This window comes from Chiloscyllium plagiosum, unplaced genomic scaffold (assembly GCF_037043375.1).
Source record: "Chiloscyllium plagiosum isolate Xiang-an unplaced genomic scaffold, Cpla_swu_hap1 HiC_scaffold_31, whole genome shotgun sequence".
Lineage (NCBI taxonomy): Eukaryota > Metazoa > Chordata > Chondrichthyes > Orectolobiformes > Hemiscylliidae > Chiloscyllium > Chiloscyllium plagiosum.
Genome location: NW_028270169.1, coordinates 19628437 through 19646343, shown reverse-complemented (window position 1 = coordinate 19646343; position 17907 = coordinate 19628437). Strand labels below are relative to the sequence as shown.

General features: G+C 42.5%; 1 protein-coding gene across 2 annotated transcripts in view; it reads right to left on the bottom strand.

Annotated features, from left to right (window-relative positions):
* The window catches only part of nek8 (NIMA-related kinase 8), a 176432-nt gene extending 164555 nt beyond the window's left edge, over positions 1–11877 (bottom strand). The window contains exon 1 of one of the 2 annotated variants that reach the window (XR_015752332.1): positions 11514–11877. The gene's annotated coding sequence lies outside the window, so the exon portion shown is untranslated. Of the gene's footprint in view, positions 1–5655; positions 7773–11513 lie in introns of those variants that run through there. The other variant, XR_015752331.1, reaches the window with a different exon arrangement.
* Positions 11878–17907: the final 6030 nt, after the last annotated feature.

Here is a 17907-nt window from a genome sequence, read left to right as displayed (position 1 = left end):
GATAGAGCTTGTAAGAAGGCCTATGGTGTATTAGTGTTCATTAGCAGAGGGATTGAATTCAAGCGTCGTGAAGTGATGTTGCAGCTGTGCAGGACCTTGGTTAGGCCACATTTGGAATACTGTGTGCAATTCTGGTCGCCTCATTTAAGGAAAGATGTGGAAGCTTTGGAGAGGGTGCAGAGAAGATTTACCAGGATGTTGCCTGGAATGGAGAATAGGTCTTACGAGGATAGGTTGAGAGTGCTAGGCCTTTTCTCATTGGAACGGCGAAGAATGAGGGGTGACTTGATAGAGGTTTATAAGGTGATGAGAGGAATAGATAGAGTAGACAGTCAGAAACTTTTTCCCCGGGTACAACAGAGTGTTACAAGGGGACATAAATTTAAGGTGAAGGGTGGAAGGTATAGGGGGGATGTCAGGGGTAGGTTCTTTACCCAGAGAGTGGTGGGGACATGGAATGCGCTGCCTGTGGGAGTGGCAGAGTCAGAATCATTGGTGACCTTTAAGCGGCAATTGGATAGGTACATGGATGGGTGCTTAAGCTAGGACAAATGTTCGGCACAACATCGTGAGCCGAAGGGTCTGTTCTGTGCTGTATTGTTCTATGTTCTATGTTCTATCTTATATTCTCAAAGAAATATAGGCTGTGTTTGATCAATCCATCCTCACAATTTAACTGGGTAAGCCTTCACATCGTTCTATTGACTAAACTACATTTTGATACAAAATTAAAACTTTTCTCAGTTGTTTCTGCATATTGCAATATAAATCTTAAGGATCTTTTTTTCATTCACTCACAGGATGTGGCTGTCCCTGACTAGGCCAGCATTTATTGCCCATCCCTAATTTCCAGAGTCAATCACATTGCTGTGGGTCTGGGGTCATATGTAGGCCAGACCAGGTAAGGTCGTTTCCTTTCCTAAAAGACATCAGTGAACCAGATGGATTTTTCCAACAATTGACAATTGATTCCAGATTTTCTTAAAGAATTCAAGTCAATGATCTGCTATGGCAGGATTCAAATCCCGGTCCCCAGAACAGTACCTGAGTCTGTGGATTAAAAGTCCAGTGATAATGTCACTGCACCATCGCCTCCCTTGTACAGTATTCTGCTAAGTGATAAAGCTTTTGTCAAAATAGTCTAGCTTTTCAAGTATGCTGTAGCTCAGCTGGAGTGTTTACAAGACTGTTTGCTTATGCCCAGAAGTTTAAAAGTTGAAAAACTTGTTATATATTCAGACATTTGCACAGTCATGTTCTGCTTGGCATTACTGAGCCTGACTCAATCGCACCCTACAGGAGCTGGTATTAACCTCCTGTCAATGATTTTATCAAAAGTATCAGTGGGAGGATATCAATTAATGAGTAAATTATTCCCTGTGCCTCTGAATTTTTAAAGATCACTCAACTGATACATACTCAGACATGTGTTTAGCATTATTGTGAAGACTCCCAGCCAAAGTACTGTACTCTCAATATAAGGTGATTTGATTAAATTCTCTTCCATATTTGGGATTGTGAAGCCTGAACCTCAAAACACAAACTAGTTTGGGAGGAGAGTAAAAACAATAAATTATTCATCGAGGAGAGTGCAGCTTTTTCTCAGCAAACTCATTTCTTTGAGATCAAGTCCAAGCTAATGTGAGTTTTTGTTTTCTTCAAACATCAACTCCAAATTATTCTGGTTTGGTCAAGTTCAGGAAAGTGCTTCTCAAAGTAAATCTTGGTCTAGTTCCCTCACCTCATTCCCCATCATATTCCCCCATGCACCACCCCCACCCCCCAACATCCTGCCACTGCTTTCCCCTTCCTCCCACTAACTTGTAGGAATACAGTTCCACAGATTAGATTAGATTAGATTAGATTAGATTCCCTACAGTGTGGAAACAGGCCCTTCAGCCCAACCAGTCTACGCCGACCCTCCGTAGAATAACCCACCCAAACCCATTTCCCTCTGACCAATGCACCTAACACTATGGGCAATTTAGCATGGCCAATCCACCTGATCTGCACATCTTTGTAACTGTGGGAGGAAACTGGAGCACCCGGAGGAAACCCACGCAGACATGGGGAGAATGTGCAAACTCCACACACAGGCTGGAATCGAGCTGGGACCCTGACACTGTGAGGCAGCAGCGCTAACCACTGAGCCACTGTGCCCTCGTGTACGTCACTCATTAGATTGAGTCAGGACCTTCAACAAGGATACATAAAGAGGAAGGAATTCCACCAACTCACAGAACGGAAGAGTTTCCTTGTCTCCAACATAAGGTAGTTAGCTCGAGTGTACATGAAAGGTTCAGATAATCAGCACACAAGTTAGTTGCTAGAAATAAACCACATGGGAATCTTCCTCATACACTAAGATTCACTGGAAAAACAAGATGTGCAGAAGGGTTTTTTTTAACTAAGAAGGAACTGAGTATGTGAAACAGATGACTGGCAAGATTGGTGGAACACAAGCTCTTAATATTCTTGAGGAAATAACTGGACAAGTTCTTTTGATAAGTTCTGTCAATTAGTAGGATCTAGAATATGGAAAACAGCTCTTCACTTGCCTGAAACTATTATTATATATTACCATTTCTCATCACTCCTCTGTACCAAAGCTTCTCGACAGTTAACTGCTTCAACACTAGGAACACACAGTGTGTCTGTATCATATGAATACCAGAGGTACATTGTATATTTAAAGAGTGGGAGGAACATGAGTTATAAGCTATGTTACAGATATTAATAGCATACCATCTGGTAGCTGGTCGCAAAAATAACCAAACTTTCAGATTTGATTAAAAGAAAGCTTTGCTTTTCTGATTGAATATACTGGCTCTGTTGTAAAGGCTGACTACCTTCATCAGTTTGGTAAAGATGAACTCATTGGTTAGAGACAGAGAGGGATTTGTGACTGGAATTTTGTTTGATGACATTGTAAGCATTTTAATTCCAGAAATCCTTCTCCATTAGGATTGCTTTGTAAAATAGAAGAAATTGCTGAAAATGTTTAATTTTCCAATCACTTGTATTCTTTGTTGAATATTTCCTATGGCTTAAAGTTCTTAAATGCTCGATTGCATTTACTTACACCAATGTATTTGTGTGAGTTTCTTTGAACTAAATTCAACTTTTTACGATTGAAGCCAAAAAAATTAAGTCTCACAATACTGAATTTTGTCAACAATTTCTATCCAGTAATATATATTCCAAAGTAATAGTTTTGTTCCACACCTTTTTCAATTCTTTATTCAATTGGTCAATCATTAGATAGTAAAGCTTGAAGGATCTTGACCACCAGGCGTCATTGGAAAATCAGCAGGTCAATGTTTCCTCTGCCTAATCCAATTCTTATAGGCCAACTACCTGCTCACTGATATCAGCCTCTGATATAATACATCGGAATCAAACCCAGGACATTTCTGGTCTCTGTGGTCAACTACGTATTTCCATTCTCGTATGAATCATCAGCATTTTATAGCATTCAGCATAAAACAACAATGGTTCAATTAACTGTTAGTGATAGATTATAATGCTTCAATCTCGACACACTTTCAGCCAGCTATTTACATCGCAGTCATGGCAGTATTAAAATAGAGCCAGCAAGAAGGGACTCAATTATTGAGATTTCACTTGGGGAATGTTAAGGATCGCGGATCATAGGTTTATCAAATACTTCCTGAGATTGAAAGGAAAATTTGGCAGGAATCACCAGGGAAACCAGAATTCATCTGAGCCCTGCAAAGCACAGATAGTTCAAGAGGATTGAATATGCAAATAGGTAACAGCAAAACCAACACAAACTGATCAAAAGAGCAGCATCTCAATGGAAAATGTGACAGATTTTGTGCAGTAAGACCAGCACAGTGGCTCAGTAGAGGGTAGCAGGACGGCATTTGGTTAACACTGCTGCCACACAGTGCCACAAATCAAGGTTCAGTTCCACCTTCGGGTGACTGTTTGGAGTTTGTACATTCTCCCCATGTCTGTGTGGGTTTCTTCCCACAGTCCAAACGTGTGTAAATTAGGTGGATTGGCCATGCTAAGTTACCCATAGCATCTGGGGATATGCAGTCTAGGTGGATTAGCCATGGGGAATGCAGGGTTACAGGTGTGGGATGCTCATTGAGTGGGGGGTGGGTCAGTGTGAACTTGATAGGCCGAATCACCTGCTTCCACATTGTAGGGATTCTGTGAGTATATGTTTTATTTTTCACCCATCTCCAACATTTTGGCTGGGACACTGAGACCAGTCGTGACAACTCCTGAATTGCACCCCCTGAAATAATTGTATGGCTTATTAAAACACACCAAATATGTTCTTGGTCCAAGAGATTAATGAGAAGCTTGACCAATAAATTATGTTATTACTGTCATATCTTGTTCTCCTTTTAACAAACAATTTTTATAACATTAACTGTATGCCCCATATGAACTATGAGCTGCCAGCAGACAAGTCAAACAACTTGTCCTACAGAATGCGAAAAGCTCCAAGTATGCATTAGAATAGTATAACAGTTTTGGAGGGTTATATTTGACCTGGATTTAGCAACATGTTTACAAACTAACAAAATTAACACCAGGTAATTGCTATTCTAAATGTTTCTTAGAAAGTTCTGAATTCTACTTTGTCTTTCTAGTTGGTTTGCAGATTGATGTAGGAGGATCTATGATACCAGCTAATCTCTGTCCCCCATGGACACTTTACCAAATCTGCCTTTCTCTTCAGGTTTTGCGTCTTTTTCAAAAATGAGAGATGTCAGGCCTGGGGAACAGATTATATTCCACTTGATTTCAAACAGTGTCATCAGTCAAACACTCCCACATCAGGCACAGCTTGAGTTAGATCCTAGGTTAGCCTCCCTCTCAATGATGTTTTTCCATTTACGTCAAAAGAACATTCACATTCCTGAGCACAACAATTATTTTGGATTTTTATGTGAGGGTAGTAATTTAGAGTTGTATTATAGATTGTATATTCATAGCCACTCTAAAAAGTGGGTGGAATTGCCCAAAACATATATATTTAGGGCTTCTCCAGGGCGACTTGCATCCCGCAATGAATTTAAACCAAAGCCCGAAAAATGAAAGAACACCAAGCAAACTAAGAGGATCATTCAGCCCCTCTATCTTTAATGCTATTGACTGCCTGCAGGTCTTGAACAAACTTCCATTCCTCCGGTTCACCTGGAATGTTTGCTTTTTTGACCGGAAAAATAAGGGTTCTCACCAGTGAGTTCTCACAGGGGATTATCACTCCAGCCTTTAGGGGGGATTCAAAGACTGGAGTAATTCCTTCTGTAGCCTCGGGTTTTAACAGGTATTGTGCTCTGCGGTAAATCTCTCTCGTAGCACGACTCCTGATGCACTCATTGAGTTCAGGAACCTTCCACTTATCTTTATTGGTGTTGACTCTCTGAACTGGCTTGATTTAAGGACTGAATATGTTGCCCCTGTATCTACCAAAAAGGTAACTGATGTACCTTCATAACATAGAGGTAGGCATCGATTTATACGCATCGTTGTTATATTGGACATATTGTCCACACTTCGCAATCTCAGCGCTCAATATAGAGGTGGGACATGTCTCAGTGCCCATAAGGTTAGTAGAAGAGCTTAGCATAAGTGAGTCTTCATTGCCAAGCATAAAGGAAAGAGGCTTACCTGTACCTTGTGGGCTGCCCACCTCCACCTCAGCTTTCCCCCGTCAATCACCCTGCTGTCCAGCCTCCAGGGCTGATTGAGGCTGTCTGTGTGGGCACTGTCTCGCCCAGTGGTCCATTGCTCCACAAACAAAGCACCCACCAGATCCACCTCTGCCAGCGCCTCTTCCTCTCTTTTCCTCAGCACCCTCCAAAGCGTGGGCGACCATCTGCATCAGAGTAAGCTGGGCTTTATGTGCTTGCTGTTCCATCTTTAGTTTCCGCTTATCCTTCTCTTGGGTAACCAATTTTTCAGCATATATTGCATGCTGTTCTATCAAATTCAGTTTTCCCGTGACCCAGGTAATACATGTCTCCTTTACCTTCTTCGCTATTTCGTCCTTCATTCCATTGATGAAGCTGTTCCTCAGGTGTGCTTCATATGTCGTGATCTCTGCCGCCGTTAGGTCATCGGTGGTCTCAGTCCACTATGGGCGTTATGGACTTCTGTGAGGTGCGTAAGGTACTGGAAGACTGTCTCACCTTCTTGTTGTTTACACATTGCAATTTTGGTCATGGCCATTCACACTGAGAATGCCTCCCTACAGGTGGTTGCTAGCGCTGCAACAAAAGCATTAAAGTCTCTGTTCTCTTCCACTTCGGTTGATCTGGTATGGATGTTTATGGCTGGCCATCTATACTTGGTTTTGGTGACATCAGCACCCAGTTTTCATTCCAGGAGATGTTTCATCTCATGTGACATGGGACGGAACTCGGTACAGAACTTCGTCACTTCTTCGGTGAACTTATTACTTCCAACCTTGCGTGGGTCAGGCAACTGCCCATAGGCACTTTCCAAATCCTTCATGGTCCATGATCAGTGGACCAGCACTGGGCGCCCTTCTGGATCTGCAACTTCAACCATTGGTGCTTGCAGAACTACCTGGTTAGATGATCGTACACCAAACCCCTCACCGTCTGACTCAGCATCCGTCGTCGGGAGATCATGAGCAGGCCCTGGATGCCTTTCCATCTTGGAGTGGCCGTTGTCATTTTGGGCTTCTTGCTTCAGTTGGTTGTGGGTACGATTTGCTACCGGTGATCCAACAGACCCTGAGGTGGCAGCCACTGACTTGGAACCTTCACCAGGCAGATCTCGTAGAGGGGGCTGTAGGTCTCGGAGGGTAGTCATCAAGGTCAGGATCTGAAACAGACTTAAGACACTGTACGACTTTGTTAAGTTGTTTTCCGCGCACGTCTGCAGTGCACTGGTATTTGTATGTACATTTGATCTATCCTTTATTTGAGATTTCCTTTCTCTGATATCAACCTCAGCCTTCAGCATGTTATAAGCACTCCAATTCACAGGTCCTATTTTTCCCTTCCGTTTCTCCTTCTCTCTCTCCTCCAACTTCGACCTCAATACTTCCAACTGCCTTTTACTAAAACATCCCCCCTCTGGAAAACCACATTCCTTGGTCCACAATTCTAACTGCTTTACAGACTCTGGACCATAATGATTTAACATGTACTGTATTTTTGGTTGGCCATTCCAATTCCTTTGTGGACCCTCTTTTTGTTTGCTCTTGGTGGAGCCAATTTTCAGTGTTACTGGAAAAGTGTTCAGCTTTCTCTCTCGCGCACGATACCATTATCTTTTTCCCTTTGACTTGGTTTTTACCTCCGGCGGTCCCCTCTCGCATTGCCTCAATGCCTTGTTTTTTGTAAACCAAGAAACCACGTACCCGGTACTTCTTTGGCGAGTCCAACTTAGCCAGTGGCGGTTCCAAGTCTAAAACCACCCTTAAACTTGCTATCTCTCAAACACTCTAGAGACGGCAATCTTTTCCCTTAAATTTTGCTCAAATACCGCACAAGAGTTTACTGAACCCTTTTCCTGATTCATTCATTCTCTTAAAATGAGTCTCTATATAGGATTACTCTTACCCCGACCCTATTCAGTTCGGACCCCGGCGCTGGGGCAATCCACAGATTCCCAGTCCTCTCACACAAAAGGGCCAATTCAGTGCTCAAGATAAAGTGAAAAACCTTCAAGGTGCCTGCGCCTCCTGGGAATCCTCAGAATCTCACCCAGTCGCGGGATCCTGGACAAGCCCCCAAGTTTACTGTCATGGAAATTAAATCGACTCAGCTCAAATGCTAGCAAGAGCAAAGAAAAATTTTATTACAGGCTTTTGCAAAGGGACCCTCTGCACTTGACAAAATGCCTTATATGCAAGGGGTAGTTGAGCATAATTCAGATACTCATCTTATACTGTTCCTTATCACACTCTCAAGGGCAAAGACTGGGAAAACTCAAGTTATTATTCGCTCATCCCCTGGTCTTGGACATAACAGTTCTTCAGCTTTCGCTGAATTCAACTGTCACAAGGTCAAGTTGAATGTTTACAAAGTTCAAACAGAGACAAGCTGGCTGCAAACCTCATCAAAGTGTTGTTTACAAAGCTCAGCACAGCATTAAATTTTAGAAAAGCATTCTCTTTCAAATTTCATAATAAATGTAAAATTTGTTAATTTTCCATTACACAGGTTAGATGGACTAGCCATGGGAAATGTGGGGTTGTGTGGGTAGAGTAGGGAGTGCCTCTGGGAGAGGTGGTGTGCACTTGCTGGGGTGAATGGCCGGCTTTCAAATACTAGGGATTTTATGAGTCAGGTTATTCACTCATTTCCATTCCACAGCAATTAACCAAAGATATGGCCACTGACAACATATTTATTGTAAGACCTTTAACATGATAAAACATCCCAAGATACATAACAGGAACTTTACACAGTAAAGTTTGACACAAAGCCAGAAAGGAGATATCATTGCCAAATGCCAGGCGGAAGAGATAGGTTTGAGAAAGTGTTTTTTTAAAAAGGGAGCGAGAGAGTTATGGTGACAATTCCAGAGATTAGTGCCTAGGCAAGTTACAACCACCAACTGCGAAGCAATTACATTTTGGGGAAGCCATGGAGGTCAGAATTAGATACCCTTGAGGCTTGTGGAGCTGGAGGAGATTATAGAGGTAGGAGGTGAAGTCATGGAGGAACTTCCTGAAGAAGGGCCTGTGCCCGAAACGTCGAATCTCCTGTTCCCTGGATGCTGCCTGACCTGCTGTGCTGTTCCAGCAATAAAGTTTCAACTTTGATCTCCAGCATCTGCAGACCTCACTTTCTCCATGGAGGAACTTGAAAAGAAACATGAAGATTTCAAAATCAAGTCATTGCTTTACTGGGAGTCAACATAGCTCAGCAAGCATCAGGTGGAAAAATAGTTCATCTTCAGCGATTGTGTTTCTGTGCGATGACTACAAGTTGCATTTTAATACAATTATCCAGCAATACATGATTAAAATGGCATTTTGCATCTTGTGGAGACTGGGGCCAATGGCATCGCATACATAAAGTAATCAGTCATCAGCCATTGAAAAGACAAATGTGGAGAAAGACTCAAACCGTCAGCTTGCTCTTTCTCTCTCTCCATGGATGCTGCCTGACCCTCTGTGATCTCCAGCAGTTGTTGTTTTCGGTGGAGAAAGCTCATACTCAAGAAGACAGATAAGACAGGTCAGTTCCTTACTCGATTTACTCAAGTGAAAGGTTTGAGAATAGGAAACTTATTTCAGCTTGAAAATGAAACTAAATGTCATGAAAGGAATTATATGACCAAATCTCTGAATGGATTGTGTTTTCCTAAGATATTTGGCAAAATAATGAGCAAAAGGAAATGCTGTACGATTAGCAAGACAGGAGCAATTCTTTTACATATCGATCTGATTTAGGATTGGTGCTCTGATTATGTTTAAAATAGCATCAATATAATTCCTTACAAAATGTAAATATATGTGATGCTGCTAATGAGATAAGAATTTTATTGGTTCTTGATGAATGCAGAATGTAAGTCATAGAAACATCATAGAATCCCGACAGTGTGGAAGCAGGCCATTCAGCCCATCAGGTCCACACCAACTCTCAGAAAGCATTTCATCCTGACCCTTTCCCCATCCTATCCCTGTAACCCTACATTTCCCATGGCTAATCCCCCTAGCCAGCACATCCCTGGACACAATGGGCAATTTACCATGGCCAATCTACCTAACCTGCACAAGTAAGTATGATTAAGTACTTAGAAAGTAAGTATTTGGCTCTTCGCCCATGACAATTATTTTTGTTTGGGTGGGTTCAAGATTGTTCGCCACATGCTTTCCAACACTAAAGAACCTAGAGATAAATCTGGGCTTTGAATACAGCATAGCAGTCACAGGCCTTAAAGTGTTAACTCGTCATTACTAAAGCCTTGACTCAGAATGGATTTCACTCATCTGGCTAACCCGTGGCATGAAAGCACATTAGCAAAACAACATTTATTAGATCAGCAATTAAGAATTAAACTCTGTTAGCTAGTTATGTTTGCAACATTAGTTTGCATCCATTTAGATTAATTTATGATTCCATTTGATGTTTTTCAATCTGAATTGTAGAATAACAGAGCAAAAACAGAGTGGAGTTTGCACATTCTCCCCGTGTCTGCGTGGGTTTCCTCCAGGTGCTCCGGTTTTCTCCCACAGTCCAAAAATGTGAATTGGCCATGCTAAATTGCCCATAGTGTTAGGTGAAGGGGAAAATGTAGGGGAATGGGTCTGGATGGATGGTAGGTCGGTGTGGACTTGTTGGGCCGAAGGGCCTGTTTCCACACTGTAAGTAATCTAATCTAAATGCGGATGTCACTGGTAAGGTGAGTATTTACTGTAGATCCCAACTTCCTTTTTGAAAAGGTGGTGATGTTGTCTTGAATACAACCGAGTGTCTTGCGAGGCATTTATGACATTGCTGTGGATCTGGAGTTGTATATAAGCCAGAATAGGGAAAGATCCCATGACTGTGTGGGCTTCCTCAGGGTGCTCCGGTTTCCTCCCACAGTCCAAAGATGTGAGGGCAGGTGAATTGGCCATGCGAAATTGCCCATAGCGTTAGGTGCATTAGTCAGAGGGAAATGGGTCTGGGTGGGTTACTCTTCGGAGGGTCAGTGTGGACTTGTTGGGCCAAAGGGCCTGTTTCCACACTGTAGGGAATCTAATCTAATCTAATAATTGTTGTATTATGATCAACAGTATACCTTTACATGATATCTTCACTGCATTACAGCATGTGGCCTGAGACTATAAAGGTCTCCATCTTGCCTTGGATCTCTTGAAGTATGACACCCAATTGGAAGCACGTTGCTTTGTGCAACTTAATAGCTTAATGTTTTTTCCCGCCTCTTGAGTGCTTTGGCAATAAAATGTTTGTAGCTAAAAGTCAAATGTAATAAACGTCTGTCGGATTCTTCAAAACTGCAATATGTTTGCCCATTTTCTATTGTTAGAGAAGATAAACATTGCTACATTAGGTAAAACACCTTACAGGAGGCGATCTCACACTAACAATACATTTCTTTCCCTAAAGGACTGTATAAGCCAAATGGATTTTTCAACAAGCGAGTAGTTTCATGGCTGCAATACCGGCACTAGATTTCTATTCATATTTACATAATTAATTGAATTTGTGGAATTCCCCTGGCTGCCATGATAGGATTTGTGTTCAAGTCTCTGGGAATTAGTCGAGGTGTCTGGATTACTATTAGTGTCTCTGGCTATTCTGTGGAGTTGCAAAAGCCAATCAAGAGGTTTTGTAAATCCTTTTCCTCTTGGGTATTGCAAAACCACTTTGTGTTTCTTTTAACATTTTGCACTTAGAAGATTTGAAGAATTTTCAGAAACTTGGCTTTACTTTAAACTTGTATGTTTGGCATTTACTGACAAGTATCAGATAAACTAATGGAATTTTTTAGACCATCATGAGTAATAAAAGCATTGATAAAAAGTGGTACATTACCTCTAGATTGAGTCCACGTGATAGGATAGTTGTACACACCATTTATTCTTTTGATAGTTCTCCAAAAGTATTTTTCTTCTTGGCTTTACCTTTCTGACTCATGCTGACTCATTCTAACAGCACAGGGACTATTTTGTATCTTAGCAAATTTTGTTGCCTATAAACCACTGAGTGCCCAGAAGTTTATCAATTCAGAAGGGAGGTGTCACAGTCAAACTTAATCTTAAATTCAAACAATATCTAGACATATACATTTTCCAGCAGGGTTCAGTAAAGAGTTATCAAGAACAGGGCTAATCCACCCCCTCCCTCTCAGCCCAGTGACAATAAACTGATCCCAATGTGCCTAATTACCCTGACTACAATTTGTTAATTCTGCAAAGACTTTAAGATTGGAACCTGGCACCTTCCAGTATGTGTCAAAAGCATATGATGTAATGATCCATCATATAAGACCTTTGTTTTCATCATTTATTCCCTGACACAACCAGCCCTGATCTCATCCTCACCTCCACAACATTTTCTTTAATGCCTTGTTTCAAACTTTACTAAAAGGCGTTTAATCACCGCTTACATATTTTGGCAGAATTGGAACATCGCTGAATTTAAAACTCAAAGTTAATACACAAAATGACAAATACACATCTGCAACCACGATTCGCTGAAATTAAAAGATTTTCTTTGCTCTGACTGTCAAAACAATTTCAAAAGAAATCCAAATTTTTGTCTCCCATTGGGTCTCAAATAAGTTATTTTTCAGGCTTGCTCAATGTCTCTTATTTTCTTCCATTTCCTTCTGCACATCTCTCATTTCAAACATTTTGCTCATTTTCACGAACCTTTCTCTCCAAGCCAACCCCAGCATTATCCCAGCCAACCCAAGGTAGAAACAGAAACAGAATTTAAAGTAATACAGTCATTGAATATATCATTAGCCCCATTGAAAGGATAAATCACACTTACATTTGCAAACATTAGCAATTAACTTTATTTCAAAGACCTGAACAATTGTTGCCAATTAAATAGCTCCAAACTTATAAAATCACAGTGCAGCAAGATGGCGGCAAAGTCCGACATTCTAGCCAGAGCTTCTCTGCTCGGCGATCTCTTTTTCTTTCTTTTTTCCCTCTTTGCTGCAGTTCTTTTTCCACCTCTCCCACAGCCACACCCACACCCCCCCCACCTCCCCAACTTTCAATTTCTTAAACTTCCCTACCTGGCAGAAATGGAGAACTGAGTCCCAGGCCAGCGTGGAGGCAGTGAGGCCTTGTGTTCTGAAGCGTGGTGGGCTCGGACTCAGTGGAAAAGGACTATAACTTGAGTACTTCAAAGATACTTTTTATTATCATTCTAGACTTTTTAAATTCTGTATTCCCACACTCATCCTTTTTCTTACTATTTCAATTCTGTGACAACACTTAAAGCATCTGTACCTACGTACTCTGTACCTAAGATGGCACCGAGAGATGACATTACAAACTTTTCACTGCACTCATTCGAGTCCATGTGACACTAAAGGCTATTCTATTCTGGTCTAAATCTTAGGTTATGTGTGCCTGGGTGTAATGGTGTGTATATTAAGTAACATTGGGAGAGTTTTTGACCTTCCCTTATCAATAGAACACTTTTAAGCAAACTTTAATTTATATCTTACAGTACTCACAATAGAAATTACTCATTGTAACAAAAACATAGATAATGAAAACACTCATACTTGTTTCTTAGATATGAGTAAGTTTATCCTGTGGGGCTGACTGATATTGGTAATGAACAAGAATAAAAATAGAAATATTTGGCACCTGGGCAATTTGGTTCATTTTTGAACGTGCTGTGAATGTTGGGACAAGCAATTAAGGAACTGTCACATGTTCAAGATTAATAATCCTCTCAAGACACTGCTCTTGTATATCCTGGGGAGCCCTGGTACCCCACGTTGTCCTGAATATACAATAACATTACCAGAGTCTGTTTTGTTGTGAGTTTGAAGCCTAATTTTGCTTATTCTCCTAAAGAAATGTTGCTGGAGTCCATGGAGTTGTCTGCAAGAAGTCATGCTTGGTCAGAGATCCTGATTCCTTCCATCTCACTGTGCCTTATCATGTGACTCTGGCTGAGATCTTGTTATGCAGAAATTGTTGGCCACATAACATTGACTGCACTTCACAAGTCTTCAGAAGGTCTGTAGGGTGCTCAATAATGGAAGATTCTTTATTAGGACATTGTTAAGAGAGTGTAAGGACAGTCTCACTCTCCATCTTTATGCTTTCATTTAATCTTGGCATCTGGGTGACCCTTGTTTTGGCATTTTTCAGGAACAGCCAGAATCCTCGTGCTGAATGTGATCCTACAACACTGTTAGGGAAAGAGTTGCAAGATTTTAAACCAGTGACTTATCCTTTGGAATTACTTGATGGTGCAAAGAGCAGAGTATATAGCAATCTCCTCTGCAAATGTAGGAAATGTAGATTCCCCTGCCAGGATAAAGAAGATTTATATGTGAGAAAAGGTTTATATGAAGTAAGTTAAAGGATTTAAGAAATGTCAGTGGTGACAAGACTCAGACCATCAGAGTTCATTTTTTCAGTCCAGTTTCCAGCAACTGAAAACTTCTCACTCCACAGGAAATTAGGTCCTGTGTCATTTATCCAAGGAACATTCTTAGACATTTTGAAACCCAGTAAAAGATCCATTGTGTCACAATCCCCACGGAGACCGATCAACTTTAAAAAGAAGTGAGATTCCCAGGAATCAGTATTAAGGGTCACATTACAATATTTCACATCTTAAGTCTTCAACGTAATAAACTCAAATTAACATCAGCTAAACATTACTTATTAGGTGGCTAATATTCGAAACAACAGAAAAGGGACTTTCCCAATTAATTAATTGCCACAACAGAACACCCCACACTCTCAGTAGCTGCGTAACTTGGTCATTAAAATCCCAAACTCCTCCCAGAATTCCAACATGTCATTGACGATAAAAAGTGCTGGACAGCACAGCGGGTCAGGCAGCGCCTATGGATCCTGCCTGACCTGCTGTGATCTCCAGCATTTTTTGTTCTCAGGTCAGATTCTAGCATCTGCAGTAACTTCTTTAAAAAATAATTTATGAGGTTAGGGCATCACTGGCTCAGCCCAGCATTTGTTGTCCATCCCTAATTGCCCAGAGGGCAGTCAAGAGTCAACCACATAGCTGTGGGTCTGGAATCACATGTAGGCCAGCCCAGGTAAGGATGGCAGTTTCCTTCCATAAAGGACATTAGTGAATCCTTCAGTCAATCATCTGAGTATCATTGAACTAACCTTCCCCACTCTACACAGCTACCATCATACCCACATACTCCCTTACTTCACCCACTCTGCCTCTTATCCACTTGCCTTACCCACTATGCCAGGTACACTACTACCTTCACTGACACTAACACACTGGACATTTAAACAGCTACTTCCCAGAATACTGCAGCCAGTGCCATAAGGAGGGAGTGTGGCTCCTCCACAGTGTCTCTCTGATGCTGACTGAGTTCTGCAATGACCTTCATCCAAGATTGGACCGAAAAATTGGAGGAAAGTGTTCCAATACTGACCGGAGGATCTGAGCCATTATTGTAAGTAAAGTGCTAATTCTATGATTGTCATCCACTTACGTAAAACGTTTACCAAATACGTTTTGTGGAAAGATTTTTTATTTGATAGTGAAAACCTATGATATTGGGTCGGTAGTAGCTGTTACATGGTTTTCAAGAGCCAAATTTATTTTTAAGATTAGTTTCATAAATTGCATGAAAATTGTTTAATAGGACACTTAACTGCAACAATTGTCACAATGAGAGACGTCATAAGGTTATGTTTTAATCTGCCTGTTTTAATATAAAGTGAAACAATGTCATGGAATGGGCGATGGTGAAATCATTCCACACTCTGCCTGGAGTCAGAACCATATGATTTGGGAACAAAGACCCAGACGGAAACTGATTGAAACTCCAATGTCAGCACTCACACCTTAAGACAAAAGAGCTGGTCTTGTTGAACACAAACTCTGAAATGAGAGACATGGAGTCTAAGAGTGAAAACAGCTATTGCTGTGCTGAGTAGAGGGGAAAGACTGTTTTATGTTACACACCAGGCAGAATGATATGAAGAGGGATTCCATGTTTTAACAGATAGGATTTGTAGAGATATAAGGGCTAAGGATTCACCAGTGGCTGTCTTCCTGTCATACATTAGTGTAATGATACTCAGATGATTCATGGAAGGAGTTATTGAACGATAACTAAAAGACCTGTCGTTGTGAGGTTGGGAGAAGACAGCATGTTGAAATGCTGGGAGGAGTTTCGAATTTTACGTGCCAGGTTATATATCTGCTGAAAGTGTGGCAGAATACATAAACATGATTACCTCGGTCAGGACGTTGAGATATAGGGGGCTATAGGAAGGATGAGCAAACTGACCTGAGGGTCATAGTACAGGGAGCTACTCAAGAGGGGAAAGAAAAGAGAAATGTAGTTGTAATGAGGAAAAGTATAGTAGAAAGTGAGGACTGCAGATACTGGAGATCCAAGTCAAGAGTGTGATGCTGGCAAAGCACAGCAGGTCAGGCAGCATCTGAGGAGGAGGAGAATTGACCTTTCGGGCATAAATCCTTCATCAGGAATGACGCTTGTGGGCCAAAGGTGCCGAGAGATAAATGGGAGGGGGGTGGGGTTGGGAGAAAGTAACTGAGAATTCAATAGGTAGATGAAGGTTAGGGAGAAGGTGATAGGTCAGAGAGGAGGTTGGAGCAGAGAGATGGCAAAGGTGATGAACAGGTCAGGAGGGTGGTGCTGAGTTGGAGGCTTGGGACTGAGATAAGGTGAGGGGAGGGGAAGTGAGGAAACTGTTGAAATCCAATTCATCCCGTGTGGTCGCAGGGTCCTAAGGCAGAATATGAGGTGTTCTTCCTCCAGGCGTTGGGTGGTAAGGGTTTGAATGTGGAGGAGGCCCAGGACCTGCATGTCTTTGACGGCGTGGGATGGGAAATTGAAGTGTTCAGCCACAGGGCAATGAGGTTGGTGGGTACAGGTGTCCCAGAGATGTTCTCTGAAATGATCCGCAAGGAGGCGTCCTGTCTGGCCAATGTAGAGGAGACCACATCGGGTGCAACTGATACAGTAGATGACATTGGTGCAGGTACAAATAAATTTCTGCTGGATGTGGAAGGATCCTTTGGGGCCTTGGACAGAGGTGAGGGGAGTGGTGTGGGCGCAGGTTTTGCACTTCCTGCAGTGGGAAGGTGCTGGGAGTGGTTGGAGGGGGGGTCGTGGACCTGATGAAGGAGTCATGGAGGGAATGGTCTATCCAGAACGCTGATAGGGGTGGGGAGGGAAATATATCTCTGCTGGTGGGGTCCGTTTGTAGGTGGCGGAGGATGATGCGATGCATGCCTCTTTGTCAGATACATGGAACAGTCCATCTCCCGCAGTTACGTCAACACCATACCCTGCCTGTTCCTCTGCTACAACAATGTCTATATCCTTGCTACCTTGTGCTCCCATGCCGAGGTTGAACAGTTCATCAACTTCACCAACACCTTTCACCCAACCTCAAATTCACCTGGACCATTGCGGACACCTACCTCCCCTTTCTGGACCTCTCCATCTCCATTTCTGGTGACCGACACGGACATCTACAAGCCCACTGACTCCCACAGATACCTAGACTACACCTCCTTCCACCCTACCACCCATAAAAATGCCATCTCTTATTCCCAATTCCTCTGCCTCCACTGCGTCTGTTCCCAGGATAACCAATTCCACCTCAGAATGTCCCAGTGGCCTCCTTCTTCCAAGATCACAATTTCCCTTCCCACATGGTCGACGATGCCCTCCAGCACATCTATCCACTTCCCGCACCACCGCCTTCGAACCCCATCCCTCCCAACGCAACAAGGACAGAACCCCCAGTCCTCACCTTCCACCCCACCAACCTCCTCATACATCGCATCATCCTCCACCATTTCCGTCACCTACAAACGGACCTCTCCGCCAGAGATATATTTCCCTCCCCACCCCTATCAGTATTCCAGAGAGACCATTCTCTCCACAACTCCCTCGTCAGGTCCACGCCCCCAACCAGCCCACACCCCACTCCCAGCACTTTCCCCTGCCAACACAGGAAGTGCAAAACCTACATCCACACCACTCCCCTCAGCTCCATCCAAGGGGCCAAAGGATCCTTCTACATCTGACAGAACTTTAACTGTACCTCCACCAATGTCATCTACTGTATCCATCCACACCGGGGAGATGTGGTCTCGTCTACATCGGGGAGACAGGACGCCTCCTTATGGATCGTTTCAGAGAACATCTCTGGGACACCCGCACCAACCAACCCCACCACCCCATGGCTGAAAACTT